The sequence below is a fragment of the Schistocerca serialis genome, chromosome 3, assembly GCF_023864345.2.
Source record: "Schistocerca serialis cubense isolate TAMUIC-IGC-003099 chromosome 3, iqSchSeri2.2, whole genome shotgun sequence".
In the NCBI taxonomy this organism is placed as follows: Eukaryota; Metazoa; Arthropoda; class Insecta; order Orthoptera; family Acrididae; genus Schistocerca; species Schistocerca serialis.
Genome location: NC_064640.1, coordinates 520,328,315 through 520,356,296, shown reverse-complemented (window position 1 = coordinate 520,356,296; position 27,982 = coordinate 520,328,315). Strand labels below are relative to the sequence as shown.

General features: G+C 44.5%; 3 non-coding genes across 3 annotated transcripts; all 3 read right to left on the bottom strand.

Annotated features, from left to right (window-relative positions):
• Positions 1–14,339: 14,339 nt before the first annotated feature.
• Positions 14,340–14,416, bottom strand: Trnas-cga (transfer RNA serine (anticodon CGA)). Its single transcript has one exon. It is a non-coding gene; the product is annotated as a tRNA-Ser (tRNA).
• A 224-nt stretch (positions 14,417–14,640) lies between these two features.
• On the bottom strand, positions 14,641–14,717 carry Trnas-cga (transfer RNA serine (anticodon CGA)). Its single transcript has one exon. It is a non-coding gene; the product is annotated as a tRNA-Ser (tRNA).
• A 224-nt stretch (positions 14,718–14,941) lies between these two features.
• Trnas-cga (transfer RNA serine (anticodon CGA)) lies at positions 14,942–15,018 on the bottom strand. Its single transcript has one exon. It is a non-coding gene; the product is annotated as a tRNA-Ser (tRNA).
• Between the last annotated feature and the right edge of the window lie 12,964 nt (positions 15,019–27,982).

Below are 27,982 nucleotides of genomic sequence, written 5' to 3'. Positions count from 1 at the left end.
CAAATGGCTCTGAGCACTATGGGACTTAACATCTGAGGTCATCAGTCCCCTAGAACTTAGAACTACTTCAACCTGACTAACCTAAGGACACCACACACATCCATGCCCGATGCAGGATTCGAACCTGCGACCGTAGCGGTCGCGCGGTTCCAGACTGAAGCGCCTAGAACCGCTTGGCCACACCGGCCAGCTTCATTCGATCCCTGCGAAACCCTACATTTCAGCAGGATAATGCACGACCGCATGTTGCAGGTCCTGTACGGGCCTTCCTGGATACAGAAAATGTCCGACTGCTGCCCTGGCCAGCACATTCTCCAGGTCTCTCATCAATTGAAAACGTCTGGTCAACGGTGGCCGAGCAACTTGCTTCGTCACAATACGCCAATCGCTACTGTTGATGAACTGTGGTATCGTGTTGAAACTGCATGGGCAGCTGTACCTGTACACGCCATCCAAGCTCTGTTTGACTCAATGCTCAGGAGTATCAAGGCCGTTATTACGAATGGCTCTGAGCACTATGGGACTCAACATCTGAGGGCATCAGTCCCATAGAACTTATAACTACTTAAACCTAACCAACCTAAGGACATCACACACATCCATGCCCGAGGCAGGATTCGAACCTGCGACAGTAGCGGTCACGCGGTTCCAAACTGAAGCGCCTAGAACCGCACGGCCACACCGTCCGGCGCCGTTATTACGGCCAGAGGTGGTTGTTCTGGGTACTGATTTCTCAGGATCTGTGCACCCAAATTGCGTGAAAATGTAATCACATGTCAGTTCTAGTATAATATATTTGACCAATGACTAACCGTTTATCATCTGCATTTCTTCTTGTTGTAGCAATTTTAATGACCAGTAGTGTAGTACTCAGAGATGAAGAGTATCACAGCACGGAGGTCGTGGCAGATCACAACACTTCCTCAGCAAAAAACAGAATCGGCTATAGAATCAGCGTGAGAGTGACTGAGCTTAGAAATGAGTTTATGCTGTTTCAAATACCGTTTTTCTTTCAACAAATCGACTCTCAGTGTGACAAGAATTTCTTTATAATCTTAGATCAAATAACATCCACATAAGAAATTGTTAATTATATTTGCACAAAATCAATGGAGTGACAGCAAAAGTTATTTTTTATTGAACTGTGTTCATGTCTCATTTCGCAAACCTTTCAATATTAGTAGAAACACAATTTGTGAATAACTTTTCATTTATAACGTGACTTATCATTATTAATATTTACTATTTAGAATTACAATAGACTTAGACTACGTTTTAAAGAATGTTCTGGCATATAGGCCTAGGGGACTTTTGTTATCAACGTAATTCTTGAAAGAAAAAAAAACGCTGAACATGTATACGAGTACTGAAATTCAAAATATGAGTCGATTTTACACGCAACAGTTGCTTACATCAACAGATTGTGCTTAATAAATTTTATTCAAGTACGCTGACACCAGAATCCTGAACGTCAACTCAGAGTACATGATAGAGTATAAAGTTTATGTTCAGAGGCATCCCTTGAATTCAGATGAGTTAAAGAGTACGATAACATTTAGATGTAAAATTTCATGTTCAGAATTGATTCATACAACTCACAAAGTAGAATGATTATGCAGTTGAATGTATTATTTGTATATATGGGTTGTGTGGAACATCTGTGCGAACTCTGATCTGAGTTTTTAATCATCTGTAGCGTTGTGAAGACCTGCTTTGTAGTGCAGAAATTTGTGTATTTTTATGACCAACATTGTACACACAGTATTAGCAACCGTTTGGCATAGTGTTGTATTGTGTCTGCCTGGGGTCCTCTGGGCACGTGGAGGTATGGACAGGGTGTGTCGAGCGAGGCACCCCGCCGAACAATGGCGGTACCGGAAGATCGCCAAGTGCAATTGAATAGCCGGACAGCCCACACGGACACACAGAGTATGTCGGCCGTCTGCAGCGCCGTAGATATTTGAACGACAAAGCAAGTTAAAGGCTGCTGACAAATTGACAGCTGGACAGAAAACAGTTTGCAAACGTAACTTATGATAATACAAGACTTTTAGCATGAGAATAGAGGGCGTTACGGAGCAGCAACAAACGTCGTTACCAAATATTAATAATTCGGTGGGACGAAGAATCCAAACTGGTCACTTACACGCACTGCCTGGTGCATTAAATTCACGACAGCATTTCAATAATAGGTCATCTGCCAGTATTATCCGTTTGCCTCAAAGTAATAACTAAAGCCCATACAAAACAACAGTGAGACGTTCGTTAAAATATGGGTTATTTTATCTTTTCCTTATTTTAAATGTAGTGACTGGAAGGTGTCGTTTTGTAATTATGTTGTGCAGAAGGTAGGTGTCATCAACTAGCCATGGTCTGTAACAGAATACTTTGCGGAAAAAACGATTTTAATTTTTTTTTCATTTCTATATTTGGCTCACACAATCCCTTTATTTGTAATTAACTGAAAATAGTGTACGCACGGATAATAATTTTATTGTTAATAGATGTACTTAACACAAATAGCTCCCAGTGCGGAATATTAAACAAATCCTTCCGTGCACAGTTTTGTAGTATGAGGCTATCTAAATGCTCTCTACATATTTTCACATGGCCACAGTTCCTGTCTGGGTTTGAGTGCACCATCCGATGTTTCGGTAGGAGTATCGTAGTACGCCTTCGTGGAATTGTCCATCTCAGAAAATAAGGCAATATGTATTATGTCAGCTAATTTCAGAGTCGCTGGTGCGTGTTTCAGTTACTCCGAAGTTCATAGCGGAATCAATTTTGAGTGTTTTTATGTTAAGTTTGCCATTAACGTGTGAAAAGAGTAGCTTTGTACAGTCAGTATGCTTCTCTATGTTCATTGTTTGATTTTGATAAAATGCTGTTTCAGCATTTTTCAAGGCTGTCCAATATTATGTATTGTAAATTTAATCAGAAGAATAATTTTTCGCCTTCTTCAATCGTTTTAACGGTTGGACTAATATTTGAAGTCACTCATGACGACTGTGGAACGAGTCCTGAATCACTGGGCCATCTCAAATGGCTCTGAGCACTATGGGACTCAACATCTATGGTCATCAGTCCCCTAGAACTTAGAACTACTTAAATCTAACTAACCTAAGGACATCACACAACACCCAGTCATCACGAGGCAGAGAAAAATCCCTAACCCCGCCGGGAATCGAACCCGGGAACCCGGGCGTGGGAAGCGAGAACGCTACCGCACGATCACGACTGGGCCATCTCACTCTGTAGCAGCAGAGAGGACTGTGGAAGGAGAAAATCATGAAGAGACTGACACTGAGTTGCTAAGACCGCAACAGCAGTACAGCTGCCAAACGCATTAACAGTAATCACTGGACACGATCTCTGGCCCGGCAATATAACGTTGTATTATGTTTTAAATTTATCATCTGTTCTAGTTTAGAAAAACAGTAGAGCCTGTTTCTATCTCTCAGTTATATAGTCTCCCTTTCGTATCTTGAATATAGAGTCTTACTTATTTCCTAGTCACTTCAGTTCTAAGGCCGTCTCGCTGACACCAGAATATATTTGTCCATCGTGTACAGCTACCGAACTACGCAACAGCATCCAACAGAATTCCATGTGGGCGGCGACAGATGAGCATAAAAGTAGCAATACCACGCTTCATAATCTCGTTGCCTCCTGCTGATACACCCCACTGGCGGCAGTGATAGGTTATCTGGCGCTCAGGGATGCGCGCGCGTTTATTTTGGCTATCTGGTGGCGTTAGCTAATTACCAGCTGCCACCGACACCTCCGGTTCACTGGCATCGGCTGTTTCCGCCCTACAGCGTCCTCGAGCTCAAAACTGGGTTACAGAAAACCGTTCCCGATCTGGAACCACCGGTAACGAAATTACTGGGCAAATAACCGAAAAAGATATTTTGCCTCAAATAACCGTTTCCGGTGTCGTATATGATTACTCTGCCACAAAAATATAAATAATTTAATATTCTCTGTGACCTTCTGCAATTTGAATGAATTTCTCTATTTAATGTGTTACGTCGGAGTTTGGAACATCGTTTTCGGGACTAGGATATGCAGGGAAGGATAGAGATAATTCTTCGTGGGTGTATTGAAGCCAATAATACATAATCTACATCGAAATGACCTTTGAGAAGCTCTTTACATAGCTAATTATCAATAACATAATAATCGCAGTTTTCTGCTGTCTGGCACAAACGATTCTAAAAGGCTGTTTGAAATATATTCCTTTGCGTCAGGATATTTAGATGGGTATGATAATCAGTTGATACCGTTATCCTGACGCACACTTAGGAGACTTAAGTCATGTCATAGCAATATACACATATACAAATAGCGGTAGTAACGTTTACACAAGGTATAAAACTGCAGTACATTGGCAGAGCTGTCATACGTATTCAGGTGATTCATGTGAAATGTCCGATGTGATCGTGGACGCATGACGGTAATTAACTGACTTCGAACACAGAATGGTAGTTGGAGCTAAACGCATGGCATATTCCATTTCGGAAAACGTTAGGGAATTAAATATTCCGACACCTACAGTGTCAAGAGTGTGGCGAGAATATCATATTTCAGGCAATATCTCTCACCACGGACAACGCAGTGGCCGACGGCCTTCACCTAACGACCGAGAGCAGTGGCGTTTGCTTAGTGTTGTCAGTGGTAACAGACAAGTAACACTAGATGAAATAACCACAGAAATCAATGTGGGACGTACGACGAACGTATGCGTTAGGACAGTGTTGCGAAATGTAACGTTAATGGGCTACGGCGCAGAAGACCGACTTACAAGGGGAGGCCGCCAATTGTGAAATTCAGATTCGATTCATACTGCACATAATAAAAGCTCATGGCCAGAGGTGTAATGTGACAAAGCACCAAGATGCACTTCTCAGCCGTTGTCGAGAAAATCGACTGTTAAAAGAAACCGTTGCGGTGAAATACTCTCTACGATTAATAATTTTCAACAGCGTCGTGGCGCAGCGGTAAGCGCTCGGGTTCGTAATGAGAAGATCGCCGGATCGAATGTCGCACCATGCAATTTTTTTTGTTATTAGTTTTTTGTAATTCAAATATATATATATATATATACTATTAATGAATTGCTTATGCATGTTGGTGAAGGCGGATCGCTCTCCAATTGTACCGCCTCCATTTTTCCGTTTGTTTGACAGGGTGTACCAAAGTTTTCACGTCCGCACTGATTTTCGACCATGTTATAAGTTGCGCTAGGGACCGCATCTACCTTCTTTCGAAGTTAGCAGGCAACTACGCTGTTATGCGGCGGCTCGTTACGGCTCATTCAACATCTGTCCTTCAAGTGTAACGAGCGAGTAACGGAGTTTATATTTCATACCTGCCACAGCAAATTTGTGTTCGTGGGGTCTATATTCTAATTCGAACGTTTGACTTACGCTATACGTATTCGTTTCGGAATATCGTTTCTACGTCTTCCGTTAACTATACGTGGTTAACATTATGAAGATAATTAATAACATTTGTGAAATACAACTTTGTTTGCGGAAAACATAATGATGTTCGAAGTCGTCAGTTTTTCCACGACAAACGACTTTCAACAATTTATAATATGCATAATTGTTGCAACTGATTGCCGGGAATTATATATATATATATATATATACACTCCTGGAAATTGAAATAAGAACACCGTGAATTCATTGTCCCAGGAAGGGGAAACTTTATTGACACATTCCTGGGGTCAGATACATCACATGGTCACACTGACAGAACCACAGGCACATAGACACAGGCAACAGAGCATGCACAATGTCGGCACTAGTACAGTGTATATCCACCTTTCGCAGCAATGCAGGCTGCTATTCTTCCATGGAGACGATCGTAGAGATGCTGGATGTAGTCCTGTGGAACGGCTTGCCATGCCATTTCCACCTGGCGCCTCAGTTGGACCAGCGTTCGTGCTGGACGTGCAGACCGCGTGAGACGACGCTTCATCCAGTCCCAAACATGCTCAATGGGGGACACATCCGGAGATCTTGCTGGCCAGGGTAGTTGACCTACACCTCCTAGAGCACGTTGGGTGGCACGGGATACATGCGGACGTGCATTGTCCTGTTGGAACAGCAAGTTCCCTTGCCGGTCTAGGAATGGTAGAACGATGGGTTCGATGACGGTTTGGATGTACCGTGCACTATTCAGTGTCCCCTCGACGATCACCAGTGGTGTACGGCCAGTGTAGGAGATCGCTCCCCACACCATGATGCCGGGTGTTGGCCCTGTGTGCCTCGGTCGTATGCAGTCCCGATTATGGCGCTCACCTGCACGGCGCCAAACACGCATACGACCATCATTGGCACCAAGGCAGAAGCGACTCTCATCGCTGAAGACGACACGTCTCCATTCGTCCCTCCATTCACGCCTGTCGCGACACCACTGGAGGCGGGCTGCACGATGTTGGGGCGTGAGCGGAAGACGGCCTAACGGTGTGCGGGACCGTAGCCCAGCTTCATGGAGACGGTTGCGAATGGTCCTCGCCGATACCCCAGGAGCAACAGTGTCCCTAATTTGCTGGGAGGTGGCGGTGCGGTCCCCTACGGCACTGCGTAGGATCCTACGGTCTTGGCGTGCATCCGTGCGTCGCTGCTGTCCGGTCCCAGGTCGACGGGCACGTGCACCTTCCGCCGACCACTGGCGACAACATCGATGTACTGTGGAGACCTCACGCCCCAAGTGTTGAGCAATTCGGCGGTACGTCCAGCCGGCCTCCCGCATGCGCACTATACGCCATCGCTCAAAGTCCGTCAACTGCACATACGGTTCACGTCCACGCTGTCGCGGCATGCTACCAGTGTTAAAGACTGCGATGGAGCTCCGTATGCCACGGCAAACTGGCTGACACTGACGGCGGCGGTGCACAAATGCTGCGCAGCTAGCGCCATTCGACGGCCAACACCGCGGTTCCTGGTGTGTCCGCTGTGCCGTGCGTGTGATCATTGCTTGTACAGCCCTCTCGCAGTGTCCGGAGCAAGTATGGTGGGTCTGACACACCGGTGTCAATGTGTTCTTTTTTCCATTTCCAGGAGTGTATATATATATATATATATATATATATATATATATGTGTGTGTGTGTGTGTGTGTGTGTGTGTGTGTGTGTGTGTGTGTGTATACATTTGAATTACAAAAAAAAAATATACTAAAAAAAAAAAAGGTTACATGCCGCGAGATTTCATTCGGTGACCTTTGGATTACGAACCCGAGCGCTTACCGCTGCGCCACGACGCTGTGGAAAACTCTTACTCGTAGAGAGTATTTCACCGCAACGGTTTCTTTTAACTGTCGATTTTCTCGACAACGGCTGAAAAGTGCATCTCGGTGCTTTGCCACATTACACCTCTGGATATGAGCTTTTATTATGCGCAGTATGAATCGAATCTGAATTTCACAATTGGCAGTCTCCCCTTGTTAGTGCATTTGTTAACACCACGACATCTCCTGCAGCGCCTCTACTGAGCTCTTGAACGTATCGGTTGAACTCTAAACGACTGGAAAACCATGGCCGGGCCAGATGAGTTCCGATTTTAGTTGGTGAGAGCTGATGGTAGGGTTAGAGTCTGGCGCAGACGCCACGAAGCCATGGACCTAAGTTAGCAACAAGGCGCTGAGCAAGCTGGTGGTGACTCCATAATGGTGTGGGCTGTGTTCTCGTGGAACAGACTGGTCCAATTGAACTTATCATTAACTGCAAGTGGTTATATTCGGCTTCTTGGATACGATTTGCAGCCATGGACTTCATGTTCCTAAATAACGGTAGAATGTTTATGGGCGACAATGCTCCATATCACCTGGCCACAATTGTTCGCGATAGGCTTGAAGAACATTCTGGACAATGGACAATTCGAGGGAATGATTTGGCCTCCCATATCGCGAGCCATGAATCCCATGGATCATTTATGGGACATCATCGAGAGGTCAGTGGTGCACAAAATCTTGCACCGTCAACACTTCCTCAGTTGTGGACGGCTATAAAAGCAGAATAGTTCAATATTTTTGCGGGGGACTTCCAATGACTTGTTGAGTCCATGCCAGGTTGAGCTGTTGCACTAAGCTTGGCAAAAGGTGGTCTGATACGTTATTAGCAAGTATCCCATAACTTTTGCCACCTGAGTGTATGGTCTATAAACAAAGACATCTAAAATAATGACGTACAGCCCAGTTTTGTGTAAGTGGTCATTACGGCCAGCAACATAAATGCACAAAATTTCATTTGGCAGCTTATGCCGGAAACCATTTGTCCTTTTTAAGGGTTGGTAAAAATTAAGTAATAAGAGGTTGGTGTGTCGAATGTACGAAGAAATACAGAAGAAGGCAAAGAACCGATTATCTTAAAAGGTCGAACAAATCTCAAATGATATACCTACCTGTTTTTCGTTAACTGTGTTAAACAGCTTTGATCTTCCTGTTCCCCCTTAGCGTTTGTTCCGCATGCTGGCGGGGTCCACTAGTTTGGCTGTCTTTCACCATTTTATACGATCTTGTGCCTGATCACAGTGCAGAGTTTAATCTTGAGGTGTCCTTGCAGGGTGTCAAGCATCGTTGCCTAGATGGTCCTACAGGGCGTATACCATTTACTCTCAAACTAAACCCAGTCTTTTCCACATGTTGTTGCGTCTACACTAAGAACATAATCGTAATAGTAGACGGCTGTCTCCCATCTTGTCTACTACTGGTGCTCTTCCATAGATTGTACGAGCCCATCATTTGCGCAATGATCGTACAGTGTTAATCCAGGTTTCCGCCTGAGCAACTTTGTTCCCATGACAGCAAATCGTTGTTCCACTTCTTTTATTGAAGGACAGAAGTCTGCATCATAAATTTTAAGCGAATGGATTACAGATTGGTATACTTTCGGCTTGATCATGTTTGGAATCATCTGGTCACAGACTACACAAGTCACAGATCGCCATTTCAGCAACGTGGTGTTCAGGCAGTTTGAGATTTTTCTACTGAGATTTCGACCAGTAGCAGTTTTAGAGCATAGGTACTTAAAAGTCAATGTTGATAAGCGATCAACACGATTGATTCTGACAGTACACGAGTCATTTAAATCTGTGGTGAGATACCGCGTTTTCTTCGTGTTGAGCCACTGACCTACTTCCGCAAGGTGGTCATTCCACGTTTGGAGTTGACACTTCAGGCCAGTCTTATCTTCAGAGGCCAATAGTACGTTATTGGCATACAGTCACTTCAAATTCTTGTGACCGTATCCGTTCCGGTGAGGAATAGGAAGGGCGAGAGAGGAGACTCATGATTTACTCCTATCAAAACAGGAATATTATCCTATAGTTCAGCAGCCGATTGTATCCGGCTCTTTGGATCTTGGTAGAGCATTCTGATATATATATATATATATATATATATATATATATATATATATATATATATACTTCCGGAAAAAATAAGTACACCTGGAAAGACGACGTCCATTTTTATAGAATGACGGCATATACATCTGGAGTATAGTAGATGGACTGATAATTGTTGCAGCGTCGTCCGCCAGCAGAGCTGTCGAGCACCTTCTGTGTCTATCCTTCAACAGGGAGAGCTCACAGCCAGAAGGATCAGTGCGATGCAAACGTGTGACGCAAGCAGGCAGCCATGTAACGGAGATGCACTTGTGTTTGCCGGCTGCAGTGGTCGAGCGGTTCTAGGTGCTTCAGTCTGGAACCGCGCGACCGCTACCCTTAGGTTAGTTATCTTTAGGTCGTTCTAAGTTCTGTGGGACTGATGACCTGAGCTGTTAAGTCCCAAAGTGCTCAGAGCCATTTGAATCATTTTGGACGCACTTTTTTTTCCTACAGAGCCAACTGAGCGAGTTGGAAATTGTGGCCTTCCGAGTGGCGGGATGGTGCTTTCGGAGAATTTCCACGCAAACTTGACGTGCTGTGTCAATTGTGCAACGACGCTGGTATCAGTGGTCACGTGAACACCCTCACACTCGTCAACGAAGTTCTGGTCGTCCACGCAGCTCAGACGCCCGCAAGGATCGTCGTACCGCGAGGGCAGCAATGGAAGATCGTTCAACTACCACAGCTTGTGAGCCCAGACGCTCCAGCATGCACTGTTGCGAAGCAGTTTACTATGGGCACGCACAATTCTAGCCCGTCTTCCAGTCACGTCACAGCATCGATGTGCACTGCTCGACTGGTGCCGTTAGATGATCACTTGGAAGATGGAATAGAGCGCCGTGCAACGGGAAGGTGATGTGTTGTTTCCAGCAGGACAAGCTCGCCCACACACTACTTGTGAAACTCAACATGCTCTGAAAGACGTGCAGGAACCTCGGTGGCCAGCACGATATCCGAACTTGTCTTCACGATCACGTATGTGGTATGATGGGTCGAGAAGTGAGTCGTGATACTCCTCAACCACCAATTCTCAGAGAACTACGTGAACAGGCCGAGCAGGCGTGGAATAACCCACTCCACGAAAGTATGCGCCATCTGTATGGTGGACTGGAGAGACAGCACATGCGCTGCACCACGTACTAATATGGGCGTTTCAGCAAGGGCCGATACCTGGTACCTCAGAACCGCTTGTGCTTTCGATCTGTAAATGTTATCATTTCCTATACTCCACATAGTTTGATGCAACAATAAATCTTGGGTGAATTGGTAATATCTAAAAGGCTGTACTATTTTTTTTCCAGCAGTGGTATACGTGTGAATGTGTGGATGTGTGATTTCTAGTTTTTCACCTGCAGCTGCTAGTCCCTAAGTAGTGTAAATCTTGCACATAAAAATCCAATGTAGTGGTATTACTGTGATGTATCTCAGCAATAAGCTGCTGTTATTCCTGTAAATACTGTATAAAACAATGAATTGTATTAGTATGACGTACCACTGCTTATAAGCAGTCAGATGTTGCTAATGCCGTATAAGACAATGAATTCTAATTGTGTGATGTATCTCTGCATACAAGCAACCTCTTTTTGAAGAAAAAGAGTCATTATTTTAAAAAATATTGTAAGAACTTTGAACATAGAAGTATTGTTAACGACAATAGACCATAAGTTAATTTGTTACATCAGTATAGCTTTCACGTTCCAGTTAAATTATTCCATGAAGGTGATATAGTTATGGACGCTAGTGACCAAGGCAGCTAAATTGGTAAGTCACCCTACAGTAATGTAGAACTTCACAATTTCGTGTTCGTGACATATGTAAGCGAAACAAGAGAAAATAGCTTCGTAGCTTACGTTGTTCTCCACTAACCCTGTATTCAGCCCAACGAATATAAATTTTCAACAGACAAACTGCAATACACCAAAGCAAGTTGTTAATTGTTGAATAGGATAGTCTAATCTTATAAAAATTTTCTGACTCCAGTTAATTTCAGGTGCGAGAAATAGCCTACGTGATGCGAACATTTATACGAAATACACTTGGGGAAGGTGGACCGGTAAGAGATGGAGTGAATTGGAGAAATACATCAAACACCTATATCTTAATAACTGCTGTAGAAGAAATGTAAGAATTTTAAGTTCTGCTAATGTAGTTTGCTGAAGCCACATTGGCCAGCAACAGGTATTGGCAATCGTTGAGTTGAGTAGGCAGGAGCTGTGCCGTTTCCTGGAGAGCCCTTCGACAGCACTCGACTTAACGATCCGCTAAACGACCGCAGACCTTTTAAAGAGAGTTGGACAATACACTTTGTCCAAGGAACGCCATTTAAAAGTGGCACTAAACAAGACTGCAGTTTCCGGCTACGCAACACTTGGAATTGTTAGTAACTGCCGGCGTCTCAAAGATCAAGATAGCGTCAGTGTTTCGTATAGCGGAGGTTGTGGATTTGTGTCCGGCTCCAAGCATGAATGTGGATTTCACATGTGTCGTTACTCTATGTGTCCTATCATTAAATGAGTGTTTAATTAACAGATTGCAACGGATTAGGTGTTCATGTACCATGTCTTCAAAATACTTTACAAACAAAATATTTAGAATACAATGGAATCGACAAGTAAAAACAGATCATACAATAATCAAAAACCTGGACTGAAAAAAGGCACTTTAAGAGACTTCTTTATAGTCTATTTTTCGAAGTTGTTTCTTTTATAAATATCTTTTCTAGGAAAACACATATATGAGTAACCCAAATACAGAACTACTGAATGTTGTTTTTGTCATGGTACTGTTAGGAAGGTTGTGGCAATGGACAGCAGTAAGTTGAAAGGTGAAATAGATATTCTTTCGTGGCTCCACTTTTGAGCACCGTGATCTTTCCTTCTCGTGATCATTTCTTTTTATTTATTCACATTTTTCTTCAGCCAAATAACCCTTACTTCCTTGGGTTTCTCCTTTATTTTATTCCTAAGTGACTTATGTTGCTATATTACTGTCTTCCCCTGAACGTTTTTCTGCTTCTTTCTTCCGTTGATCCATTGAAGCATTAATTCTGTACCTAAGTTTTCTTCGCATTTGCCTTCGCAGTACATCCGTTTGTCTCTCTAACATCTGTGATTTCTGTTTTTGGAGATATCCACTCCACGTCAACTGAACTGCCCTCTGTAGTATTCCTTACCGCATTATCCACATGTGCAGCGATCTTCAAACATGCCTTATCATTACTCAGCAATTCAGCATCCCACATCCTTCCTCTCTCATTCTTTTGTAAGAGTCTCTTAAACTTCAGTCTACGCTTCATCATTAGTAAGATGTATTCTGTCTCTATTTGGTCCGGGTAAGTCTTACAACCCAATATTTGATCTCAGAATACTCGGATGTATCTGACCATAATGCAATTCTGCTGGAATCTTCCAGTGTCTCCAGGCCTTTTAAAGCTATACCTCCTCCTATTGTGATTCGTGAACAGTGTGTTCGCTATTAGCAGCGGAGTTTTACGGTAGAACTAAATTAATCTTTCTCCTCTATCATTCGTACTACGAAATCAGTAATTACACTTAATTCTTCTACGCCTTCCCCTACAACCGCATTCCAATCTCCCATGATTATTAGATCTTTATTTCCCTTTCCTTACTGAATTACCCGTCCAATACCATCATACACTTTTTCTGTCTCCTCATCCTCTGTTTGCAACGTCGGTATGTATACCTGAAATATTGCTGCTGTTCAGGGTGTTTCCAGACACGTCTGTGATCTGGAATTTCATTGACAAGAGTAGAAACCGTTCAGCAATGAGTCCCGTTTAGAACTGATCTCCGATGACCAGCAAGGAAATTCCTGGAGACGCCCCCGACACCGATGGAGTACCAACCTCATCGTCACTCGCCATACGGCCTGGGGTGGCATTCATAGTAGGACCCCTTTGGTTATCATCCGCGGCACCTTTACAGGACAGCGATACTTCGACTATATTCCACACTCTGTTTTGTTGCCCTTCATGGCAAGCCATACTGCTCTTACAGTTCAGCGAGATAATGCACTCTCGCAAAAGGCGAGAGCTTTTACTGCATGTCTTCACGCCTATCAAATCCTATCTTGGCCAGCAAGATCGCTGGATTTCTTCCCAATTGATAAAGTTTGGAGCATTATGGGAAGGACACTGTAACCAGCTCGGGATTTTGACAACCTGACTCGCCAGTTGGACAGAATTTCACACGGTATTCCTCAGGAGGACATCCAACAACTCCATCAATCAATGCCAAGCCGAATAACTGCTTGCATGAGAGCCAGAGATGGACCAACGCGATAGTGACTACTCAATTTTGTGAAATTCTTTCTCTTGAATAAATTATCAATTTTTCTGAAATTGTAATCATTTGTTTCTCTGTATATGTATACCACGTTTGCCGATTTCCGTCCCATTCGGATAATTTCTTGGTGCAGGACGTTTTTTCATTCCTTTTTTTGTCTTAGAGTGTGCTTCGACTATTGTAAAGGGCGTGTAATGAATGTTTAAAAGTAACTGATATTAAGAAAAGCTGTGCCTTGTTTAACGTTACAAAGAAGAACAAACATATAAGTAAACTGCATTCTAGAATGAGATTTTCACTCTGCAGCGGAGTGTGCGCTAATATGAAACTTCCTGGCAGATGAAAACTGTGTACCAGACTGAGTCTCGAACTCGGGACCTTTGCCTTTTGTGGGCAAGTGTTCTACCAACTGAGATACCGAAGCACGACTCACAGCTTTACTTCCGCCAGTACCTCGTCTCCTACCTTCCAAACTTTACAGAAGCTCTCCTGCGCACCAAGCAGGACTCGCACTCCTGAAAGAAACGACATTGCGGAGACCTGGCTTAGCCACAGCCTGGGGGATGTTTCCAGAATGAGATTTTCACTCTGCAGCGGAGTGTGCGCTGATGTGAAACTTCCTGGCAGATGAAAGTTGCGTGTCGGACCGAGACTCGAACTCGGGACCTTTGCCTTTCGCGGGCAAGTGCTCTACCAACTGAGCTACCCAAGCACGACTCACGCCGCGTCCTCACAGCTTTACTTCCGCCAGTACCTCGTCTCCTACCTTCCAAACTTTACAGAAGCTCTCCTGCGCACCAAGCAGGACTCGCACTCCTGAAAGAAACGACATTGCGGAGACCTGGCTTAGCCACAGCCTGGGGGATGTTTCCAGAATGAGATTTTCACTCTGCAGCGGAGTGTGCGCTGATGTGAAACTACCTGGCAGATGAAAGTTGCGTGTCGGACCGAGACTCGAACTCGGGACCTTTGCCTTTCGCGGGCAAGTGCTCTACCAACTGAGCTACCCAAGCACGACTCACGCCGCGTCCTCACAGCTTTACTTCCGCCAGTACCTCGTCTCCTACCTTCCAAACTTTACAGAAGCTCTCCTGCGCACCAAGCAGGACTCGCACTCCTGAAAGAAACGACATTGCGGAGACCTGGCTTAGCCACAGCCTGGGGGATGTTTCCAGAATGAGATTTTCACTCTGCAGCGGAGTGTGCGCTGATGTGAAACTTCCTGGCAGATGAAAGTTGCGTGTCGGACCGAGACTCGAACTCGGGACCTTTGCCTTTCGCGGGCAAGTGCTCTACCAACTGAGCTACCCAAGCACGACTCACGCCGCGTCCTCACAGCTTTACTTCCGCCAGTACCTCGTCTCCTACCTTCCAAACTTTACAGAAGCTCTCCTGCGCACCAAGCAGGACTCGCACTCCTGAAAGAAACGACATTGCGGAGACCTGGCTTAGCCACAGCCTGGGGGATGTTTCCAGAATGAGATTTTCACTCTGCAGCGGAGTGTGCGCTGATGTGAAACTTCCTGGCAGATGAAAGTTGCGTGTCGGACCGAGACTCGAACTCGGGACCTTTGCCTTTTGCGGGCAAATGCTCTACCAACTGAGCTTCCCAAGCACGACTAACGCTCCGTACTAGCAGCTTTACTTTCGCCAGTACCTCGTCTCCTACCTTCCAAAGTTTACAGAAGCTCTCCTGCGAACCATGCAGGTCTACCACTTCTGAAAGAAAGGATATGGCGGAGACATGGGTTAGCCACAGCCTAGGGGATGATTCCAGAATGAGAATTTCACTCTGCAGCGAAGTGTGCGCTGATATGAAACTTCCTGGCAGGTGAAAACTGTGTGCCGGACCGAGACTCGAACTCGGGACCTTTTCCTTTCGCGGGCAAGTGCTCTACCTACTGAGCTACCCAAGCACGACTCACGCCCCGTCCTCACAGCTCTACTTCCTGGAGGGTACGGAGTGGTGGCAGGAAGGGCATCCGGCCACCCATTCAACTAACATTGCCACATCCGATTAACCATGCCGACCCTGCGTCTCCGCGGGAAAAAAGGCACAAGCAAAAGAAAGAAAGTAACTTGCTTCAACAGGGTTATCTAAAATGAATGTAGAAGATGCGCGGGCTCGTAGAGTGCGTCACAACAAGCAAATTTTACATAGTAACTCATGTCTGCATTCCTTAGCTTACGCACTAGGCGTCGTTGAACAGCGCCGCGCGCCGCCGGGGGTACGCACACAACATGTCATGGTAGCAGTTCTGCAGGCGACAATTTCAGTATGTTTGTGACATCAAGGTAAATGAGACGTCGGGTTGAAGGTCTTTTTTTAACAATATTTACCAACGTTGTAGTCGAGATAGTTGCGAATATTGCAGGTGAGACAACACTATGGGTTTTCCGCGTCTCACCAAGATGTGAACGAATTGCTTATGGCAGTGCAAATGCCTGTTCCATAGGCGTTGTATAGAGGGCGGCACGTGCTGCACACTGCGGAGTCTGGTCTGCCCTGCATCAATTTATCATCAAAATGGGATACTTTTGTGTATACTACTGTGTGAAGCGAACAGAAAGTGGAGTGCTATTCTTGGAAGGGAAGTGCCGACATGAACTGTACTCACAGGGCGGCTGACTGAAATGCTCATGCTGCGCAACGTGTGTACGTTCAGTGAGTTCCGATTCGTCGAGTGCCATATCCGCCCATGTTTACTGCCATCCACAGGTCCCTACGAGAGACACGTTCCCCTGAGGTACGTTTTCCACTGGCACGTTCTCGTAATGGCGCATGTGCATTTGAGGTCTATGTCGTAACGCGGTCTACTCAACTTGTGTTACAGGTACAAAGGCCTTACACGCGCAGTAGTCAATGCATAGTGCGTACGCCAGGGCTTGAACAGGAGGCGTTAGCACTGATGGAAAACACACCCTCAACAAGCTCGCGGCGTATTGCACAGGAAATGGATGTAAGCCATTCCACAATTTGCCCTGTGTGTCATGAAGATGATTTGCTCTCCTACGGCCTTCAGAAGGCTCAAGCCCTTAATCCAGACGATGCTCCTCGTCGAACTGAATTCTGCAAGAGGGTTTTGGAAAGATGTGCCATTCAACCGGACCTTCCGAACCGTGTACTTTTTGCGGATGAGATATCCATTACACGAAGGGGTGTGTTCAACAGCCACACTTGTGGGTACGGGAAAATTGCACGCCTCTATTGTGCGTGGTCACCAAGATCGCTTCGCTGTCAAAATTTGGGCCGACTTAGTAGGCGAAAATCTGGTCGGTCCATACATGTTCCCCCGGCTACTGAACGCCAACAAATACTTAACCTTTTTACGAGAAACTCTGCCAGAGTTGTTGGAATGTGTACCGCTCAATGTGCGACAGAAAATGTGGTGCCAACACTATGGTGCACTTGCGTGCTTCTCACATGCAGTGCGAATGCATTTGGATGAAACCCTTGGTGAGAACTGGACACGGCGCGGTGGGTCGATGGCATGGCCCAACCTGACGCCCACTTGCAATATCGCAACTAACCTTACGCTGTCTGAATGAATGCTCCACATGAAAATAACTCTTAAGCAGCAAATAACTGCCCGGAAGTCAAATGATCCCAGCTGGAGATTTATTACTGAATAATTTATAAGAGCATGACGACGTGATTCATCTAAGAGAACTGTTGTACACATACTTCTCAGTTTAATGATGGGAAGGTGCATGAACAAGGGTAGAATGTTCTCATATCACTTGACAATTACGGGAACCCAAAAGCACAATCGTTTCACATGTATACACAGAATTAATGTCACAACGACCACATGGTAGCTTTACCAAGGCAAGACCAAGAATTCGTTCACAAAATGTTAATGAAACCAACAAAAATGCTACGCATTGCCAAATAAAGAACAGATATTGTTTAGTACAGTTACAAATCAAATGTAAACAGTGAAAAAATAGATTCTGACCCATACTGATCGAAACTCTGGTAAATATCATCGCCATAAGGAAAAAACGAGCTATATGTAGGGGTGAACATGATCCCTAATGGTAGATACACATTTGTCATGACCCATTGTGCTTTCCAGAATGACAAGATCACGCAGGGAATGCTAGGAAAACATTATCCAGACGATAAAGCTCACTCCTTCGGCCTGGACTCTTCTGCACGCCAACGACCACCTGCCCGATGGAGCACAGAACGTGATTCATCTGAAAGGAGCACCTATCGCTACTTAGTGTACACCCAGTTGCGTTAGTGGGGTGCAAATTCATCTTCCTCACCGATAAACACCACTTAGCATGGGTGCATGAACCAGGCCCTTACGCAACAATGGTCGCTGGACACTGTTGAAGAGAGACTGTTGGTAGCCATCTTGGTTCATCGGGACGATCAGTTTCTCCACAGTTGCACGTCAGTTCGCCCGTACATATTTCCAAAGCCGTCTTTCACGCCTGTCATCTACGGCCATCGCTGCCTTTGGAACCGATATTTGACAGCGCCACTTTCCTATGCACGGTATACTTTAACCACGGTGGCACTCGAACAGCTTATAAACTTACCCGTTACGGAAATGATTCCACCCTTTGTCCGAAAGCCAATAATCGCATCTACATCTACCTCTACATACATACTCCGCAATCCACCATACGGTGCGTGGCGGAGGGTACCTCGTACAACAACTAACATCTTCTCTCCTTGTTCCACTCCCAAACAGAACGAGAGAAAAATGAATGCCTCTATGCCGCTGTACGAGCCCTAATCTCTCTTATCTTTGGGGTCTTTCCGCGAAATGTAAGTTGGCGGCAGTAAAATTGTACTGCAATCAGCCTCAAATGCTGATTCTCTAAATTTCCTCAGTAGCGATTCACGAAAAGAACGCCTCCTTTCCTCTAGAAACTCCCACCCGAGTTCCTGAAGCATTTCCGTAACACTCGCGTGATGATCAAACCTACCAGTAACAAATCTAGCAGCCCGCCTCTGAATTGCTTCTATGTCCTCCCTCAATCCAACCTGATAGGGATCCCAAACGCTCGAGCAGTACTCGAGAATAGGTCGTATTAGTGTGTTATTAGCGGTCTCCTTTACAGATGAATCACATCTTCCCAAAATTCTACCAATGAACCGAAGACGACTATCCGCCTTCCCCACAACTGCTATTACATGCTTGTCCTACTTCATATCGCTCTGCAATGTTACGCCCAAATATTTAATCGACGTGACTGTGTCAAGCGCTACACTACTAATGGAGTATTCAAACATTGCGGGATTCTTATTCCTATTCATCTGCATTAATTTACATTTATCTATATTTAGAGTTAGCTGCAATTCTTTACACCAATCACAAATCCTGTCCAAGTCATCTTGTATCCTCCTACAGTCACTGAACGACGACACTTTGCCGTACACCACATCATCATCAGCAAACAGCCGCACATTGCTATCCACTCTATCCAAAAGCTCATTTATGTAGATAGAAAACAATAGCGGACCTACCACACTTCCCTGGGGCCCTCCAGATGATACCCTCACCTCCGATGAACACTCACCATCGAGGACGACGTACTGGGTTCTATTACTTAAGAAGTCTTCGATCCACTTACATATTTGGGAACCAATCCCATATGCTCGTACCTTAGTTAGGAGTCTGCAGTGGGGCACCGAGTCAAACGCTTTCCGGAAGTCAAGGAATATGGCATCCGTCTGATACCCTTCATCAATGGTTCGCAAGATATAATGTGAAAAAAGGGCGAGTTGCGTTTCGCAGGAGCGATGCTTTCTAAAGCCGTGCTGATGCATGGACAGCAACTTCTCTGTCTCAAGGAAATTCATTATATTCGAACTGAGAATATGTTCGAGAATCCTGCAACAAACCGATGTTAAGGATATTGGTCTGTAATTTTGAGGATCCGTCCTTCTACCCTTCTTATATACAGGCGTCACTTGCGCTTTTTTCCAGTCGCTCGGGACTTTACGTTGGGCAAGAGATTCGCGATAAATGCAAGCTAAGTAAGGAGCCAATGCAGTAGAGTACTCTCTGTAAAACCGAATTGGAATCCCATCAGGACCTGGCGATTTATTTATTGTCAACCCATTCAGCTGCTTCACAACCCCAGGGATGTCTATCACTATGTCCTCCATACGGGAATCTGTACGAGACTCAAACGGCGGTATGTTTGTACGATGCTCCTGCGTGAAAGATTTCTCAAATGCTAATTTAAAATTTCAGCTTTCGTTTTGTTATCTTCCGTTGCCAGGCTAGATTGATCAGTGAGTGACTGGATGGAAGCCTTCGACCCGCTACCGATTTTACGTAGGACCAGAATTTCCTTGGGTTTTCAGCAAGATCTTTTGCTAAGGTATGACGGTGATAGTGGTTGTATGTTTCGCGCATCGCTCTTTTTACAGCAGCACGAATCTCTACTAACTATTGCCTGTCCCCATTCTCCCGATCTTTCTTGTACCGCGAGTGCAACTGTCTTTGCTTCCTGAGCATTCTCCGAATTGCGCTGTTAAACCACGGTGGGTCTTTTCCGTCTGTAACCCACTTTTTCGGCACATACTTGTCCAATGCGTGATTTACAATGTGTTTAAAATTTGCCCATAGTTCTTCCACGTCCATCGTACAGGAAGCAAATGAAGTCGATTCAATTACTAAGTGGGAAGTACGATAAATCGCTCCGCACTGATTTTAGTGTCCCTCCGAAACGCCTTATACATCCTCCGCTGCTACTGCTGCCACCTGCCGTCTGTTAGTGGTTATAGCACGCTGACGTCGAACATAGGCGGTGGTTGGTGGTTGTATTAACGTGTCTTGTCTTCTGCCGCTCTTTCGCAGAGAAGCACAGATCGCAAATTATTCTCACTATAAGCTTTCACTTACAAACCCCAGGTCGTATTCGTCCATCATCCCCGTTTCCCGCAATACAGATCAGAGCAGTCACACTACCTCCTTACAACCCCACAGCACAAGTAAGAATGGAACAGAACTCACTAGAAACTTTTATTAGACAGACCGTGCTGCACACTCCGGCTGCAAAAATCGCTATATGCCGATCTACCGTTCGCACCAAACAGCATCGTTAAGACAGAACATTGCAGCATATAAGAGGAGGGTTCACATGTGCGTCACCGATTTTGATCAAGTTTAGCAAGGACGTACCACACTGAAGGTAAAGAGATCCGTGTTTCGGCTTTTTGCTAGACACTCCCCACTTTTTGAAAAAAATCGAAGTCAAAGGTGATGATGGAAAATCGTATTGTCAGCGCTATACACCAAAATATGGTTTAAAAATAAACGTTTCTTTTAAATATGATATGGGGTCCAAAGTTAATAACGTTCGAGATATTAACGGTATTGGGTTTTCATGCTATATCTTAGCTACCCGTCATTCCACAAGACTATCAGAGAATGGTCAGTGGTTGAGTAGTGAAGACTTCAGGATACCAAAGCACTGGTCTGTATTCGATTCTTGGTCTTCGCCATTTATTCCCTCGATATTTTTGTCGGGGTGCCTGTAAATATTCTGTTTACCAGAGTACTTTTCTTTGCCTTTTACATTTTTTCTTTTTATTTGTGAAGTAAAACATCGGGAGGTGTGGTTAAAAATCAAATAAATATAAAGCAAAGTCTGTTAAAAGACTTCTCCATATCACCATAGATATTCATTAGTCTCTCAGGACATGTTCTCGAAAACGCAATCGTTTACCATTGTGTGGCACAGTGTCAAAGCTCTCCTGAAATCCAGAAATACTGAATCAATTTGAAATCCATTGTCAATAGCACTCAACACTTCGCGCGAGTAAAGAGCTAGTTGTGTTTCATAAGAACGATGTTTTCTAAATCAGTGTTGACTGTGTGTCAATAGACCGTATTCTTCGAGGTAATTCATAACGTTCGAGCACAACATATGTTCCAAAATCGTGCTGTATATCGACTTTAATTATATGGGCAGGTAATTTAGTAAATTCTCCTGCTACTTTTCTTGAATATTGGTGTCACCTGTGGAACTTTCCCGCCTTTGGGCACGGATCTTTCGTCGACCGAACGGTTGTATACGGTTGTAAAGTATGGAGCTACTGTATCAGCACACCCTGAAAGGAACCTAACTGGTATACAATCTGGACCGGAAGACTTGCTTTTGTTAAATGATTTAAGTTGTTTCACTACTCTGAGGATATCTACTTCTACGTTACTCATGTTGGCAGCTCTTCTTGATTCGAATCTCGGAATATTTACTTCGTCTTCTGTGGTGAAGCAATTTCGGAAATCTGTGTTTAGTAACTCTGCTTTGGTAGCACTGTCTTCGATAGCATCTCCATTGCTATCACCCAGAAAATTCATTGATTGTGTCTTGCCACTAATATACACTCCTGGAAATGGAAAAAAGAACACATTGACACCGGTGTGTCAGACCCACCATACTTGCTCCGGACACTGCGAGAGGGCTGTACAAGCAATGATCACACGCACGCCACAGCGGACACACCAGGAACCGCGGTGTTGGCCGTCGAATGGCGCTAGCTGCGCAGCATTTGTGCACCGCCGCCGTCAGTGTCAGCCAGTTTGCCGTGGCATACGGAGCTCCATCGCAGTCTTTAACACTGGTAGCATGCCGCGACAGCGTGGACGTGAACCGTATGTGCAGTTGACGGACTTTGAGCGAGGGCGTATAGTGGGCATGCGGGAGGCCGGGTGGACGTACCGCCGAATTGCTCAACACGTGGGGCGTGAGGTCTCCACAGTACATCGATGTTGTCGCCAGTGGTCGGCGGAAGGTGCACGTGCCCGTCGACCTGGGACCGGACCGCAGCGACGCACGGATGCACGCCAAGACCGTAGGATCCTACGCAGTGCCGTAGGGGACCGCACCGCCACTTCCCAGCAAATTAGGGACACTGTTGCTCCTGGGGTATCGGCGAGGACCATTCGCAACCGTCTCCATGAAGCTGGGCTACGGTCCCGCACACCGTTAGGCCGTCTTCCGCTCACGCCCCAACATCGTGCAGCCCGCCTCCAGTGGTGTCGCGACAGGCGTGAATGGAGGGACGAATGGAGACGTGTCGTCTTCAGCGATGAGAGTCGCTTCTGCCTTGGTGCCAATGATGGTCGTATGCGTGTTTTGCGCCGTGCAGGTGAGCGCCACAATCAGGACTGCATACGACCGAGGCACACAGGGCCAACACCCGGCATCATGGTGTGGGGAGCGATCTCCTACACTGGCCGTACACCACTGGTGATCGTCGAGGGGACACTGAATAGTGCACGGTACATCCAAACCGTCATCGAACCCATCGTTCTACCATTCCTAGACCGGCAAGGGAACTTGCTGTTCCAACAGGACTATGCACGTCCGCATGTATCCCGTGCCACCAAACGTGCTCAAGAAGGTGTAAGTCAACTACCCTGGCCAGCAAGATCTCCGGATCTGTCCCCCATTGAGCATGTTTGGGACTGGATGAAGCGTCGTCTGACGCGGTCTGCACGTCCAGCACGAACGCTGGTCCAACTGAGGCGCCAGGTGGAAATGGCATGGCAAGCCGTTCCACAGGACTACATCCAGCATCTCTACGATCGTCTCCATGGGAGAATAGCAGCCTGCATTGCTGCGAAAGGTGGATATACACTGTACTAGTGCCGACATTGTGCATGCTCTGTTGCCTGTGTCTATGTGCCTGTGGTTCTGTCGGTGTGATCATGTGATGTATCTGACCCCAGGAATGTGTCAATAAAGTTTTCCCTTCCTGGGACAATGAATTCACGGTGTTCTTATTTCAATTTCCAGGAGTGTATTTCACATGCGACCAGGCTCTCTTTGGATTTTCTACCAGGTTTCGGGACAAAGTTTCGTTATTTATTATAAGCATCACACATTGCAGTCCGCGCTACATTTCGAGCTTTTGTAAAAGATCGCCAATCTTGGAGATTTTGCGGCCGTTTAAGTTTGGCATGTTTTTCTCGTTGTTTCTACGAAGTTTTCTGACCCGTTTCGTGTACCAAGGAGTATCAGCTCCGTTGTTTGCTAATTTACTCGTATTTGGGGTAAATGTCTCAGATGCCTCCGATACTATTTCTTTGAATTCAAGCGGATGTGTTCTCAACTTTACACTGGAGCAGAAAGATGCAAATAAACATGGTAATGGTTGTGACTGCTGCTACTGTGCGGTATCCAGCAGATACAGTGAAGGACGTTGCAGGACTGGAGGCTTTCAATAGCAGAGATAACATTGCTTATCGCACCTTTCAAATAGGAGAGGTGTACAACCGAGTTTGGGTCGGTCCTGTGTCACGTCGAATATGGCACTTGTAGTGAGGACCAGGAATCATCGTGAAATAAATGAGACCTAGTCCGTCGCAGCATGGTTTAAAGGCCATGGAAACTGTTCAAAAATTAAAGCGATATTACCTTTTATTGTAGAAACTGAAATAAAGTACCTATCCTTTCTCAACTTTGCGGATGAGTTCTCAACTCTACACTTGAGCAGAAGGACGCTACCTACTCTACTACTCTTAGGGAACCTACTTGGGATTGCTGTTAGGCATTACCTACAAAGTTTTCTACGAACTTCTACGCTGCAATGATTAATGACAATCTTTCGGGATTGGTTCTTCTGCGACCATGCTTAACTTGGGAAGCTTATCGCTAGTTTGTGCTTGACATACTTATTTGGATATTGGACGCAATACCATTTCCCGTCTGTACATACCTGACACTCTTCTTTGACGGAATCCCCGCACATTCGAGCGTTGACGCGCGAGCATCGCTAGCTATCGACTGAGAGAAAAATTAAACTAGTCGAGCAGGACCACCTGCGATTTGGGCGCATTCGCCTAATTAAACTCTCCACTTTCATATTCTTTGTTAGGTATTTCATGGATGTCAGACACTTGTTCTACTTTTACAGAGCTATGAGTACTTCTTCATTTCAGATACTGTGGAAAAAATCCCTTCTGCTGCATGCTCTTGGCTTTCCATATTTTGAGAGTTGGTAGAATGGACCAAAACAAGAAAAAAAGTCTGGTAAACTTGGGTTCTAAAGTGTATACATGAAGAGCTATGAGTACTTGTTCATCTTCGCTACTGTGAAACACATCTCTTCTGCTGTACAAGAGCTTATAGCTCTTAAGATATGCTTTCTAGGATCCACGTTTACTAGACTATTTCTTCTTGATTTGGTCCATACTGCCTCCTCCCAAAATAATGAAAGCGAATACCTTGCAGTAGAAGGGATTTGTTTCACAGTATCGAAGATGAAGTGTTCATAGCTCTTAACGTATGTATGTTAGAGCTCATGTGCTTACTGAACTTCTCTTTTCTGTTAAAATGATCGTTCCCGTCGTATCTGTAAGTACTGACAGTTCCTCTTGGGACACACTGTAGATACACTCCGTAAACACGCCAGTGCACACTCTGAGATCTGCAACTCCATGACATCAAGCTCACGACGACAGCTGTGATAGTACAGAAGTATTATCATTACCTGTGACAAATATATAACTCATCAGCAGATATTACTTTCAACGGAGTCCGCCACAATAGCTGAATTGTCAGCGTGTTGAAATGCCACGCACGGGGCCGCAGGTTCGATTCCCGGCTGGGGATGGAGATTTTTCTCCCCTCAGGGACTGGGTGTTGTGCTGTCATCGTCATTTCATCCCCACTGTCTACGCGTCGGCTCAATGTGAATGGGAACTCTCGGCCACAAAGAGGAGTGTAAGGTATGTACAGACGGGAAATGGTATTGCGTCCAATATCCACATAAGTATGTCAAGCACAAACTAGCGCCATACGCTCATTTCCATTTTTCCATTTTCAACGCAGAATCGGCAAATATCAGTATCGACCGTCATCGTCACACAACTATTTTGTAATCTTGCAACGAGTTGGGGTGCAGCCAAAGCGGAGATTTTTGAAACAGACTAGTAAATACATTCATCCTCTTCATTGCAAGTGTTATGTATTAAGTGTTTTCGCTTTAAAATAAAATGTTGTTCGAGATTGTCGATCTATGACAACATTGTCATTTCAAGAGTACCACTATATAAATGTAGTGTTTGCTCCACATCCTTCCCAACAGTTTTTCTGTTAATTTGTAAAACAGTAGTTACACATTCTCCAATTCATCCAGTACATTAACCTGGTTTCCCAGATTCTGATTTCTGACGTGGTAAATAAATTTATTTCTGAAGAGGGCACATTTACAAATCACCATTATATGGCGTGAGTGCGAACCTATCATAAACGTGCTTTGTACAGATGGGCTGAGAACCGCAGTCCGTGCGGTATTCGGTTTTGGTAGCTGGTGTACACATGTTTGAGGCCAGTTTGTTTACAATATCGCGCTAGTTGCGTGGATTGGACGTGACACTATATTTCGAGCGAATGCATTTCTCGGTGCATACATGCTTATTATTAAGCAACATTCGTGTTACATACTTGTGAGAATTATATTTAATGTCAGACGATGATTTTCTCTCGGTTTTCTTTGTCTTCTGTTTTGCATGCTCTGGTAAAAATGTAGGGTGAATAATATATTGGTACAGCTTTATTGACTATAAATTGTACAATAAATTTAATTTCATTCTTAATCAAAAACCCAACACTTGGAATTAATCACTCTCGACTGACATACTTAAGTTTATTCATTGTAAGATATAAAGTCATCAGGTGATTACATGGTCTTTTACACTATTTAAATTTATATCCCGTTGTGTTGTAACCTTTGGTTTACGGTATTTCCTAAATCTGACGAACCCACCAACACGTCTTCTACTATAAACATTCTCAGGACGTATCTCGTTGTTTCCTGAGTGTGTCGCTAAGCACAATAGCTATTGCGATGTGGATATATCGTAGGAAACCGAGGCTAGTAAACATGACGAACGGCTCTTCACTCATCTCTCATCCCATCATAACACACAGTCACTTCAGGAAACTCAGACCAGTTGTAGTTCACGGTGGACCCAGGACCGCAATATTTTTTTTTTTTTTTTGTTTCTTGACGTTATAATTTAGTAAATAAATACGTATGCTTTGTGTTTTCATACCTCTTTTATATCAACGAAATTTTTTTTAAAATCTTTTTAGATCATGAACTTAATTTCCGCTTAAATTGCTTTAACTGTTAATTCTAATAATGGTACTTGGATCACACGTATTATTTCTGTGCTTTCAAGCTGTTACACACTTACATGTTGAAAATCAATCTGAAGCTGGCTATATGAGTAATGTCCAAAAACCAGTCATAATACTACTAAGAAACACACTCATAATAAACAACAAAATGGTTCAAATGGCTCTGAGCACTATGGGACTTAACTTCTGAGGTCATCAGTCCCCTAGAACTCAGAACTACTTAAACCTAACTAACCTAAGGACATCACACACATCCATGCCCGAGGCAGGATTCGAACCTGCAACCGTAGCGGTCGCGCGGTTCCAGCCTGTAGCGCCTAGAATCGCTCGGTCACTCCGGCCGGCTATAAACAACAACAACAACAACTTATAAGGGACATTGAAGACTTCGCAGCAGAACAACTCACGATTACATGGTTACTGTACGTTAGTTGCACTGAGCAATGCTCTTCAAGCACACAAGTATCTCATAAAACACGAGACAAAAAGGGTATGTTCCCTAGCCTGAAGTGATCATATGTGAAGCAGTAGAGGGCACAGCAATCAGTCGCAAACAATGTTTATTTCATATCCAGGTTTCCGTCATTTTGTGGACATCTTCATGTTCAAGACCCATAGATAACCAGTTACAATAAAGTAACATGCACACTTCATTAAATGTACAGTTGTATATGGTTTAAATTTGAGTCAGAAGTAAACTGCATGCCAGTAAATAAAAGTTAAAACATTAAAGCCACTTGTCTATGCACATAGTATTAGCTGGACTATTCATGTTAGAGACTGAGTTCACAATGAGGCCGCTGTTTACAGTTACAACACAGCTGGCTACAGTGAGCGTCATACCAATCTACAGTACCTTCTTTATATATGTGGTGCGTTAAGAACATGAATGAACTTAATTTTACAGTTCGTATGTTTTATCATTTTCTCTCTTATTTTCCACTTTTCTAAAAACGTGTGTACATAAGACTCGTAAGGTGGTTGCAACTGAAAACAGTGACTAAAGTATTACAGTTATACGTTGTGGTAATTGTGTGACTAACCAGCGGCACCGGTTATTGCTGCTTACTTTACAATTGAAGATAGTTTAAAAAATACGAAACATCTTTTTTAAAATACCTAAGTTAGCAAAAATTTTTGTTAAGAGCCG